The sequence below is a fragment of the Mustela nigripes genome, chromosome 3 (genome assembly GCF_022355385.1).
Source record: "Mustela nigripes isolate SB6536 chromosome 3, MUSNIG.SB6536, whole genome shotgun sequence".
NCBI classification, from domain to species: Eukaryota; Metazoa; Chordata; class Mammalia; order Carnivora; family Mustelidae; genus Mustela; species Mustela nigripes.
This window is the reverse complement of record NC_081559.1, coordinates 173,601,029-173,613,594: the sequence shown is the minus strand read 5'-3', so window position 1 is coordinate 173,613,594 and position 12,566 is coordinate 173,601,029.

Here is a 12,566-nt window from a genome sequence, read left to right as displayed (position 1 = left end):
GAGGTAGGAAACCATCAGAATACTAGAGCAGAACACAAGCAGAAACATCTTTGACCTTGGCCGTAGCAACTTCTTATAGACACATCACCACAGGCAAGGGAAAGAAAAGAAAAATGATATTGGAACTTCATCAAGATTAAAAGCTTCTGCACAGCAAAGGAAACAATTCAACAAATCTAAAAGGCAGCCTATGACTTCTCTGTGCATTATGCTATGCTCACCACTGGTGTAGCTACCATTTGTCACACACAATGCTATTACAATATCTTTACCTATATTCCTTATGACTTTTATTCCCATGACTCATTCATTCCCTAACTGAAAGCCTGTTTCTCCCATTCTCCTTCACCCATTTTGCATATCCTGCTACTCCCTCCCTCTGGTGGCCATCAGTTTGCTCTTTGCATTCTGCTTTATGTTTGTTTATTCATTTGTTTTATTTTCTAGATTCCACATATGAATGCAATCATAGGATATTTGTCTCATTCTGACTTATTTCATTTAGCATAATACTCTCTAGGTTCATCTGTATTGTCACACATAGCACGGTCTCATCCTTGTTATGACCGTGTAATAGTTCATTGCATATACACCATATTTTCCTTATCCATTCATCTATCATTGGGCACAGGTTTCTCTCATATCCTTTCTATTATATATAATGCTGCAATAAATGTAAGGGTGCAGGTATCTTTTTATTTTGTTTTTTTCTGGGTAAATAGCAGTGGAATTTATTTGTTTTTGTGGGTTTCTTTCTTTTCCTTTATTTTCTTTCTTTCCCTTTTTTTTTTTTTTGATAAATACCTAGCAGTGCAATTATTGGATCATGTACTATTTCCATTTTTAATTTTTTGAGGAACCTCCATATTGTTTTCCTCTTTGGCCATACCAATTTACATTTCCACCAATAGTGCATGTAGATTCTGTTTTTTCCACATTCTTTCCACCCTTGCTATTTCTTCTTTATTTGGCAGGTGTAAGGTACAATAAACATACTTTAGATTGTTATTTCAACATACTGTGATAGGTTTTGCCAACAAGTTTGAATGGGCCTCTGAGTAGAATCATGGTATATTAGAGTTTTTACATTCATTAGAAATTCTCTAGTCTAATCCATTATTCTATTGATAAGAATACCAATAAGAATATGAAGAAAGAAGCACATAGTTATATAATTTTGAACTGATAGTAACTTCATTGTGGATATTAGTTGTTTAGGCTATATATTCTTAATTGCTATAAAAACAGAATTTTGAATTCAAAGTATGCCAACTCATTTTTTTTAACACACTTGTTTACCATCTTTGTAACCTTATATAAGTTGATTAACATCTCTGAGCTTCGTTTCTTCATATGAAAAATGAGAATGCTACTAGCTCTTATGGGAGTTGTAATTAGGAGGGAATAAAATATGTGAAAGCCAATAAATGTTATTCAAAGCTCATAAATATTACTTTTATCATAAGTATTATTACCAACCAAAATTAAAGCAAAAATATTTCAATTTGTAAACGTTCATAAAATGAGGTCCCAACCATTATATAAATTGAGAAATGAATATCAGCATTTTCTTTTATTTCATTTCTGAGAAGGCTATCTTTGAAGCATATAGCTATGAACTCCAGGAATTAATTTTTGAAAGTCAGCATAGACACAAATAAGAACACATCATGTAATTAAAAAGGAAAGCATCATGCTGCTTAATCAGAAGCAAAGTATGAAAAAAGAAGTAAGGATGTCATTTCATGGTGGGAAGCAGGAGGAAGCAAGTTAAACTTTTTCTTCTTTTTTTTAAGAAAAAAAAATAACGACATGTTGAAATAACACTCAACCTGCAAAGTCAGAGAAGGTTAAAAATATTTATGTTATTGTTGAAACAGCAGAGAGGAGGAGTCACCACAAGGTATCTATAGGGTTTCATGACAGTATCTTCCTTAGTTCACATTTGAAAAACATACATTTCCTAATATCTAGAATTTAAATTTATCTGTGCAAAAATTAATAGGAACAGTAATAACCAGAGTAATTTTATGACCCTTAATTCAAGATTTGTACCACTACCTTTGTAAGTGGGAGTAGTAAATACTCAAATGAATAACATTTATATCATTTTATGCACATTTGAAGATAAATACATAGATGCATTAGTTAGTTTTTGCTGCATAACAAATCATCCCAAAATGTAGTAGCTTAAAACATCGTTTTTGTTTCTGTTGCTCATCATTTCTGTTGCTCAGGAATTCAGCTACATCTTCACTAGGTTGTATGGTTTGGGAACTTTTACAAGACTGTGATCAAGGTAATGGCTGAGAAAATGATCTTAATTGAAGGCTCAACTAGCTGGGTGGCTTGGAGGCGGGGAAGGATCAGCTTCCCAGCTCAGTCATTAACATTCACAGGATTGATTTCCTTAGGGGTAGTTGAAGTGAGGGACTTGGTTTCTCACTGGCTGTTGGCTAGAGGCTTTGCTCAGTTATTTGTCCCAGGAGTCTCTTTAGAGGGGAATTCACAGTATGAAAGCTGGCTTCCATGAAAGCAAGTGAGAGAGCAAGAGAAAGTGAGCAAGAAAGAAACCAAGGTCTTCTTGTTGCTTAATCTTTGAGCTTTTCACCATATTCTATTCATTAGAAGTAAGTTACTAGGTCCAGCCCACACTAAGGAGTATGAATTACATATAATACTAAAATACTAGAAGGTGAGGGTCATTGGGAACCATCTTAGGAGCTGATTGCCATGGGGTTCCTGGGTGGTTCAGTGGGTTGAGTGTCAGACTTGGCATCAGGTCTTGATCTCATGGTTGCAGGAGTGAGGTAGGGCTCCACGCTCAGTGTGAGTGGGCTTCAGATTCTTTTTCCCTCTCCCTCTGCCCCTTCCTACTTGCTCTCTCTCTCTCCCCCCAAAATAAATAAAATCTTAAAAAAAAAAAGTTGATGGCACAACCGACTATATATAGATACATAAATATATATTATAATACAGATTACATATATTTTTACATATAATCATACTATATATATTATTTAATACATATTTGTACACAAACACATATTTAAATAAAATACAAAATGCAATATATAACTAATGCATAAATATAATTAATAATATACACATTTATATATAAATACACATATGCAAGAATATACAAATAAAATACTTATTTATATTAATTATTTAGTAAACAATACATTTTAAAATTCAGATTTATTCATTCTAAATTAACCCTTTTGATTTCACTTAAAATGTTCAGAGTATAGATAACTTTAAATATTGCTGGAGTGTTCTTGAAAATGCATAGTTTCAAATTTCAGTTTTAATCAAGAATATAAAGCACAGAATTTGTAAAGCAAAAGAAGAATAGTGCTGGGGTGCCTGGGTGGCTCAGTGGGTTAAAGCCTCTGCCTTCGGCTCTGGTCATGATCTCAGGGTCCTGGGATGGAGACCCACATGGAGCTCTCTGCTCAGCAGGGAGCCTGCTTCCCCCCACCCCCACCTGCCTCTCTGCCTACTTGTGATATCTCTCTGTCAAATAAATAAAATCTTTTAAGAAAAAGAAAAAAAGAATAGTGCTTTTTTAAAATAACGGTGGATAGTGAATGCAATTTTGGTTGGCTACAAATTATCATATCTTCGATATATTTTTGCAGTTATTTATGTTTTCCTGAAAAGATTATTTTCATTTTTTTGAAATATTTTTGTCAAAGTAAAGTCTTTTAAGATGTTAATTTTCTCCAAACATTATTTTCATATTATGAAGCTAGTGACATACTATGGCAACTAATTAATGATAACTAATTAATCTCTAAATAAGTATGTGTAGGACTCTTTGTTTTATATAAATATGAAAACAGGAAAAATCAGTAACAAATTATTATCAAAGGCAATAGAGAAAGAAAAATATTAATAAAATGGGTATATTGACTATCTTACCAAAAAAAACCTAAGATAAACATTAATGTGATTAATATATTTCAAAAAATCTTATATTTTAATATTAAAAATCGCTTGCTGCCAGAAAAATACTGAATTATCTCATACTCCTCTGGGGGAATTCTAGTAGCAACAGTAGAATATATATATTCTCTACTAAGGGAATTCACATTTTCATGGCTAATGCTACCTATCATAATAGCAACTTCTAAATGAATGTCAAGCTTGCTACATTGACAGAGGCACTTTGGAAGAGCAAGCTAAGGAGGCCCTCAGTTCATTTTCAGAAATTCTCTTTTAGGTTCTGATTAGTCAGCTATTAAATAAAGTAATCACTCAAAACCTGAGGTGAAATTCAAAATGCTGTATTTAATAAGCACTACTGCACTGTCAGTCGTCAGGGAGAACAGAGCTGACTCTTAAGTATAACCAGAAGACACAGTTTGAATGACAGCTTAGGATAATAGAGCAGACTTTAGCTGTTACATGGTTTTTACAAATCACCTTTCAATCAATGGCTGCATGGGCATACTAATTTTTATATTGTAATTCATATAAGAAATATACTGTGGTAGAAAAAGAAGTTTGTAAAAAAAATAAATGCAATTTAAAGATAGAGATAAACTTGATAAATGTGAAAAAATATTTGCTAACCCTATATTCTGTATTTTATGATCAATATAACATACTAGAAAGTAACTTAAAATTAATATTATCTAAGAAATCGAAGTTCAGATACACAAAATTGAGTTCTTTGACCATGAAGGCCTCTCTCTTTGCTTCTGAATAAGGGCACTAAAGTCTTTTTCACTTATTATCATTTATTTACTGAAATTTTTAGAGCTGTAAATCATCATTCCACCTACATCCAGAATTAACAGCACTATTCTTATAGGCCTTGGTTTACCATCTTTGATCAGACTCCCAAATGTGATCTTGCTACTGGAGGGATAAATAGCACTTGATACAAAAAGTAAACAAAATATAATAGAAAGTAATAGAATATAGAATATAAACAAAAATACACAATAATAATTCTGTAATAAAAAACCTGTTGATTTCCTGTCGTTTGCAATCCCAGGAGCCCTCTTTGCAATACAGAGTAAATAACTCTCAGCCTATGTCCACAACTAATAGTTCTTCTGCTAGACCTTCTATTGTGTATTTTCTCCTTTTTAAAAATACATTTTCCATTTCTCTCCTTATATTCTATCTTTGCCTTCAACTGAATCCTCTTCTACTTAAAATTAACTAACTAAACAAATTAAAAACCCTGACCTTCCATAACAACGACCTCAAATTACCTCTTCTTTCATAGTCAAGATTTCTAACATGGTAGCCTACGCATTCCTTACCTGTAGGAACTGTTCCACTGTTCCACTCCCTTACCTCCCGTTTATCTGTTTTACCTACTGAAATTCAGTGTCAGTCCTCCCCGTTCTGGAAATTTCCCAGTCTCTCACACAGAATTACTTCTCAAAGGAATTTTATGTTTATTCTGAGCAAAGTTCTACTGTCTCTTCCCCTTTCCCTTTGGGTATGCCCTAGTCCTTTAATGATTATAGTGAGAGAATTGGTGACAGGTTTTGGAAGAATGGGGAAACAAAGCAAATTTCCTCAGGAAACAGCAGTTTATGTAATTGGAGAGTAACGATCATGGTAGCTGCTCAGGATTCTAATTAGAATGGCTTAATTTATTCAATATAGAAGCAGAGGGTGGTGGGCTATTTCTGATTTACTTCCTGTTACAGGTTGAATTTTGTCTCTCAAAAAGAAGCTGAATTCTAACCATCAGTACCCGTAAATATGACTTTATTTGGAAATAGAGTATTTGCATTTGACAAAGTTCAGCTGAGGTCATTAGGGCAGCCCTAATCCAATACAAATATGTCCTTATAAAAAGGGGAAAATAAAAAGGGGGAATGTGGACACAGAGACCACCACGTGAAGTTGAAGGCAGTTTAGGGTGATGCACTATTTTGCCAAGAAATGCCAAAGACTGTCCACAAACAGCCGAAAAATAAGAGCGAGTCATGGAGCAGAGTGTCCTTCGCAGCTTTTGAGGGACCAGCCTGCTGATACCTTTACCTCGGACTTCTAGTCTGCAGAGCTGTGGGATGACACATTCCTGTTGTTTAAACCACCTAATTTAGTGATACGTTGTAACAGCAGCTCATCAAGACTAATTGTGAAAATAAAGGAAACCTCATTAAAAATGGAGTTGGAAAAAAAAAAAAAAAAAACTGGAGTTGGGCATCCCTGGAAGGGGAGATCTCAGGCACTACCCCCTACCTTAAGAATCCTATCTCCAACTCGCCACCTGGAAGATGTACACACCTCAGTTGTAGGAAGAAAAAAAACTTCTCCTTGACCATCAGGAGCCCAGCCAATGAGCCACTGTCACACCCAGCTAGTAAAAAGCTGCAAGATTCCTTCTTGCCTGTACAACCCTCTCCTCTGTTCTCCAGGCCTGCCTACGGTTCAGCGTAGCTCACTCTTCCAGAAATGTGATTCTCTGCTGTTCCTGAACAAACTAATTTTTCTAGTAAAATAGCTGACTCTTTTGTGTTTTTAAGGTCAACATAATTTGCTCAAATTGGTCATGTATTCCGTTTCAGAAAACAAAGTTTTAAGAGATCATTACATTCTGCTTCAGTCAGTTTTATTAGACATGCACTTGCAGGAATTTTTTTTTTAAAGGATGCATTTTGTTTCCAATGATGAAAAATATCCTGGAATTATGAACATTTATGATTTTTTTAAATGAGAAATTCAAAGACACTTTATCAGATGAGCAAGGCTTACTATTTTAGACCACAAATCTAAAAATATCAGATCTTTAAACAGCATTGATTGTTTATTACTGTAAAAACAGCACACATTTTCTGTAAGAACTTGAAATAAAATGAAGATGTGTATGTTCAAGCATTGTGACCCAGCTCTTGTCACCGATGCAATCAAGAATTAGAGATCTGCCCCACAAATGAGAGAAGAAAATAGTATGATTAAAGCAACAGTACACTCTCAAGGAGAGAGTTGGGAGTTTCTCTGAGGTAGAACCAGCCCCTAGGTTGTTTAGGAATTGGAATTTTATTCTGTCTTTCTGGGTTGGGAGGAACTGTGATGTCCAGTAGGGTGGTCTCTAATGGCGATTGCTTCTAATCTTTGGAGGACTCCTCGCTCGGGTGGGGATGGGGAGTTTTTGACTGCAAGTTTTCTACCAGACTGGTCATGGCAGCCTTTCCCCGATATGGGCATGGGGAGGGTGGATGTAACTGCACTGTAAATGCATTATAATGAGTCTAGGGGTTACCCTGGGTCACAGGTGGAAGAGGAGAGTCCATGCTCCATGCTCTGCACCTGTGGCTCTTGGTCTTTTAGCCCCAGGGTCTCAGAAGCCACAAGGTCAAGATGTCCTGGCCCCTGGGCTTCTAATGTGTAACCTATTTATCACCATCTTGGCCTTCAGCTCCTGTCTAACTGCCTACTCTAGCATTCTCCCCTCAAGGACCAGGGACTCTAAAATCTTTCAGGTCAAGGGATGGAGGCTCCTCAGGGGGTCCTTCCACTGCTACCTCTAGCTTCCACATAACGTATATACGAAGGCACAATAAAAAATGTCTCATGGTATCACTTCCCAGAGATAAATATTCTTCCCATCCAGCCTTTGTAAAAAATTTTTTAGGTATACTTCTATAATCTTATTTGAAATGCATTATTAAATAATAATAGCAAAAAAAGTTAGCCATTATAAGCAATATTCATTGGGCAGCCATTCTCCATCAGAATATTATGGATTCAGCCTATATGTTGATGGACATAAGCATTATATTTGTTTTCATTTTGAGCTGTAAAAACTGAAAACTTAGAGATTTTAATTATATAAACATTTTTATGCTTCTCGGAATATTGCTTTTGTGTAAATTCCTGGGTCTCTTTATACTACCATTTAAAATGCTTTTGGCAAATATTACAAAGTTGCACTTCAACAATATTATATTAAATTACAGTGCATTTAGAAAATTATGAGTGTTCATTTGGCCCGACCCTAGCAATACTGGATATTATATTAAAAAACAAAACATAAAACAAAACTAGCAATTTGGCAGTTATATTGTTAGTTAAATCTAGCGGTTAATTTACATTTCCTTAAACATTAAATAAATTTATGGGTCATTAATATTTACTCTTTTTTAATTAGCTTTTGCAATATGCATTGAGCTGTTTCTTTCTAAGTTTGTTCCCGATGAAGGAGCATATCCTGGTTATATTTATATTCTATAATCTACCCGTTCCTTTGCTTCTATTTATTAGATAAAATTCAACTACTAGATCTAACTGGAGCCATCAAATTAGAATTTAGAATTGGAAAACCATAGAATTCAGTCTCCATTAGTGCCTTTAACTAGAAATTGCTATAAAGTTGGGTTCAAGCAGCCACTTCGGGATACGTTCAGGATGAAGTAGATGATGGAGTTACCTATGCAACATATTCAAAATATGCTACATCTTCACTGTTCAGTATGACAGCTGCTATCCACATGTGGCTCTTAATAATTTGAAATGTGACTAGTGGGACTGAGGAATTGAATATCTAATTTCATTTCATTTTAATTAATTCAAATTTAAATAAATAACCACATACTAAAGACTATTGTACTGAACAGTGTGGTTGTAGATAGAAAAGGGTGAAGCTTGTGTGCAGAGAAAAGAGAAGTCTGGCACTGGAGAAATGGAGGGAATAATGGACAATCTCTGAGAAGTTTTGAGCTTCGTGGTTTTTGCTTGAGTTCCCAGTGAGGCTAAGATGTATGTTTCCTGCTCTGAATTTGGTGATACCAAATGCTGGGATTATAAATAATATCCCAGGTCTTTTCTCAGGTTATTTTTCCACTCCTGTTTTCTACATGGCTCAAATTGTGAAACATACATTTTCCTAGAAGATTATTTAGCTGATTGGGAATTTAACAATTGTAAGAGGTCACTAGTTTCTTAAAAAACATTTTCTTCATATGTGATGGTGTATCTCTATTTTCTTGGCAAGACTATTCTGAATTCCTTATTTTTTTTCTGTTTACTAGCTAAATGATTTCTTTTCTTTTCTTTTTTTTTGTCTTTTGCCACCTTCTTTTTATTTATTGTAATTTGAACAATGTCTTAATAACATATAAAGAAATAATTCTTATAGAAACCAGGCCAGGTGTTTTCTATCAGAAAAATTCTACTTAAGTTGAAAAAAAAATTCAAACTTACTTAAACTCAGGAAATATAGAAACCTAATAAATCACAATTCATATTTATATCATAATACCTATCTTTGATATCAAAATTAGAAAAAAGTATGAGAAAAAAGTTATTGGCCAATCTCATTCCTAAATAGGTAAACTCAAGCAAAATATTAGCAGATCTCAGTAAAGTATAAAGAATACATCATGATATAATTGAATTAAACTCAGATGAATAATTCAAGATTTATTGAAAACTTTTTTTAGATGTTAAATAATCAGAGATATATATATCAAAACCACAGAGAAGAGTGATTTACAGGACAAAACTGTCAATAGTGTTAAAATTGATGAAAAGATACAATGTAATTATAATGAAAAATATGCAAAATCCTCAGAGCAGTGAATAAAATTTGATTATGTTATCTAAAATTTCTGGGTCAGAAAAGGCCAACTAAATCAAAGATTCTCCTAAAAAAGAAAAATAAGCTTATAGGATATTTTCTAATAAAAAGAAAGAAGAAAGAATAGTTGAATTAGCTATAGGAACAGAGTAGAGAGCCCAGATGTAGTTAGTCCTATACACATATAAAAACTGTAATTCTGAGATATATGCAGAAGTATGGTAAAGTTTATGTCTATGTATATACATCTTATCCATCAAATATTGCGAAGTAGATCCTTGAAATATAAGTAATGAGGCAAGCACAATAAAATTATGCAAAGGCAAATGACCCAATGTGATTGTCTCATATTAATTTAGATTCATATTTGACATTTTACTAAAGCATGATATATTCATTTCCTGTGGCTTTTGTGGCATATTACCACAACCTTAGTGGCTTTAACCAGCAGAAATTTATTCTCACAATTCTGCAGGCTAGACATCCTAAATATGTCGGGGCCTCACACTCTCTGGGGGGATTGGGGAGAATCCATTCTTGGCCTCTTCCAGCTCCGTTGGTACAGTATTCTTGGGTCTGCCTTGGCTTTTGGCTGCACGACACCCATCTTTTGGTCTTCACACTGCCTTCTGCCCCTCCTCTATCTCTAGTCTCCCTCTGCCTGTTACAAGGACATACCTCACCGGATTTAGAGCCCACCCTGATGATCCAGGATTATGTCTTCATTACAAAATCCTTAATGAATCACAGCTGCAAAGACCCTTTTACTAAAGAAGATTAATAATCACGGGTTCCAGGGATTTGTTTGCATATCTTTTTGTGGGGACATTCTTCATCGGACCACAAATAATTATGATATTCAATGATTATTATCTGATTATTAAATCAAGTTAACAAATGGAGACTAAGTCTTTTACAATTCAATAGAATACATTCCCTTAATGTACTGTATAAATTAGGCAATTTTCATAAATTTCTAACTGTGAAGGTCCGGCTACTCTGAAATCGTGCACACCCATTTCATAAATCATAGAGCTTAAAAGTATCTCCAGAGGTCAGTTACTGTCTTCCTTTGCCTCTAGGCATAGCTACATTTAAACTAACACAGGAGGAAAGGTGTCTGTTCTGTTCTTAAAGATCTCCAGCAAAAGAGATTATATATTCTCTTCCAGCAACACATTTTGGCATTTCAAGCATTGAATATTTAAAATCTAACTTGTACATTCCAGAGGCATGGGAAATAGTAAAACCTTTATAACTCGCACATTTACTGAGAAGTTCCAACACTGGTTACAGGAGATTGCAAATATGAGGCAAATACAAAAACCTAGAACAACGAACAGATTTCATTTTTATATCACTGCTGATATTATGAAACTCAAATATAGTTTGACATAAGGATAAATTTTGATTTTGCTTTTTTTAGTCGTTTGAGGGGGGGAAAAAAAAGAGTTTTCCTTTATAAAACAGAACAAAAACAAAAACAAACAAATATTTAGCCTGGAATGAAAATATATGAAGAAAGGCTTTCAAGTTCCTTTCACTCCCCAAAACTTTTCTTTCTAACACCAAGTCACACTGAGTCGGGGAAGAAAGCGCAACACTAGGGCAATGGGGAGGTGGGGATCAAAAGTAAGTATGGAAATGAAGACTAAATACAAAATAATCTTGTGGTTCTAACTCTTAAAAAGAAAGTTTGACTATTTATACTAAGGTATAAAATGGACATATGTATGTTCCAAATCTCTGTGATTTTACAAAAGAGAGATAATAAAGGTGAAAGCAGCAAAGTAAGCTTTGCTCATGAACTATTTTGATTATCTCCTTTACATTATCAGATGCATTTTTCTGGACAGCATTTCCACTGGTACATGGTTCAAACAGCATTCCACATTTTACAGAGGCAAGGAGAGCATCTGATTCATTGTCCTTGGAAATCAGCAGTTTGGCAAGTCACTACATTGCTATGTCATTCTAGAGATTATGCAGGATGGGGTGTGGGTATTCTATCCTCAGATAAAAAGTGAAGAAGTGATGGTCTAGGTGGATCTAGGCCACCACCTAAGTGTGGTATAAGTAAAAAAAGGGACCTCCTGCATTTTCATACTATTGAGATTCCAAAACCTATTGTGTAAGTAAGACTCATGCAGTCTATTTCTCTGTAAAGCAGGGGCATAAGGGATGGTTCTTGAGTTTCCCTGATGGGCACCTGGGAGGTTCAGTTGGGTTGTGAGAGCGAGCCCCACACCAGGCTCTGTGCTCAGCGTGGAATGTGCTGGAGATTCTATGTCCTTCCCCACTCAAACACACTCTCTCTCTCTCTCTCTCAAAATAAAGACTAATAAAATCTTTAAAAAAAAGTTTCCCTGGGAATTTCTTTTGGGAAAGAAATGTTTTAATCCCTAGGGTTTCTTGATTATTATTATAAATATTCTAGTATTTTTTATATATACCTTACTTGTATTTAATTTGTATTGTATTTGTATTGTAATTTGTATTTGCAATTTGTATTTGTATTTGTATTGTACATACAATTTAATTGTATTGTATTGTATTGTATTGTATTTAACTTGTATTGTATTTAATGCAACAGCTCTCAATTTTTTTAAAAGTAAAAGTAGTTTGGCAAGGGGCGGGGTGGAGTCAAGATGGCGGAGAAGTAGCAGGCTGAGACTACTTCAGCTAGCCAGAGATCAGCTAGATAGCTTATCTAAAGATTGCAAACACCTAAAAATCCATCGGCAGATCGAAGAGAAGAAGAACAGCAATTCTGGAAACAGAAAAACAACCACTTTCTGAAAGATAGGATGGCGGAGAAGTGAATCCAAAGCGATGGGAAGATAGACCCCGGGGGGAGGGGCCGGCTCCCGGCTAAACCGGGGCGAATCCCTCGCAGGGTCAGCGTGGCCTCAGGTCCCGCAGGGTCACAGAAGGATCGGGGGTGTCTGAGTGTCGCAGAGCTTGTGGGTATTGGAACGGGAAAGCCGGCTACAGAGACAGAGCCGACAGT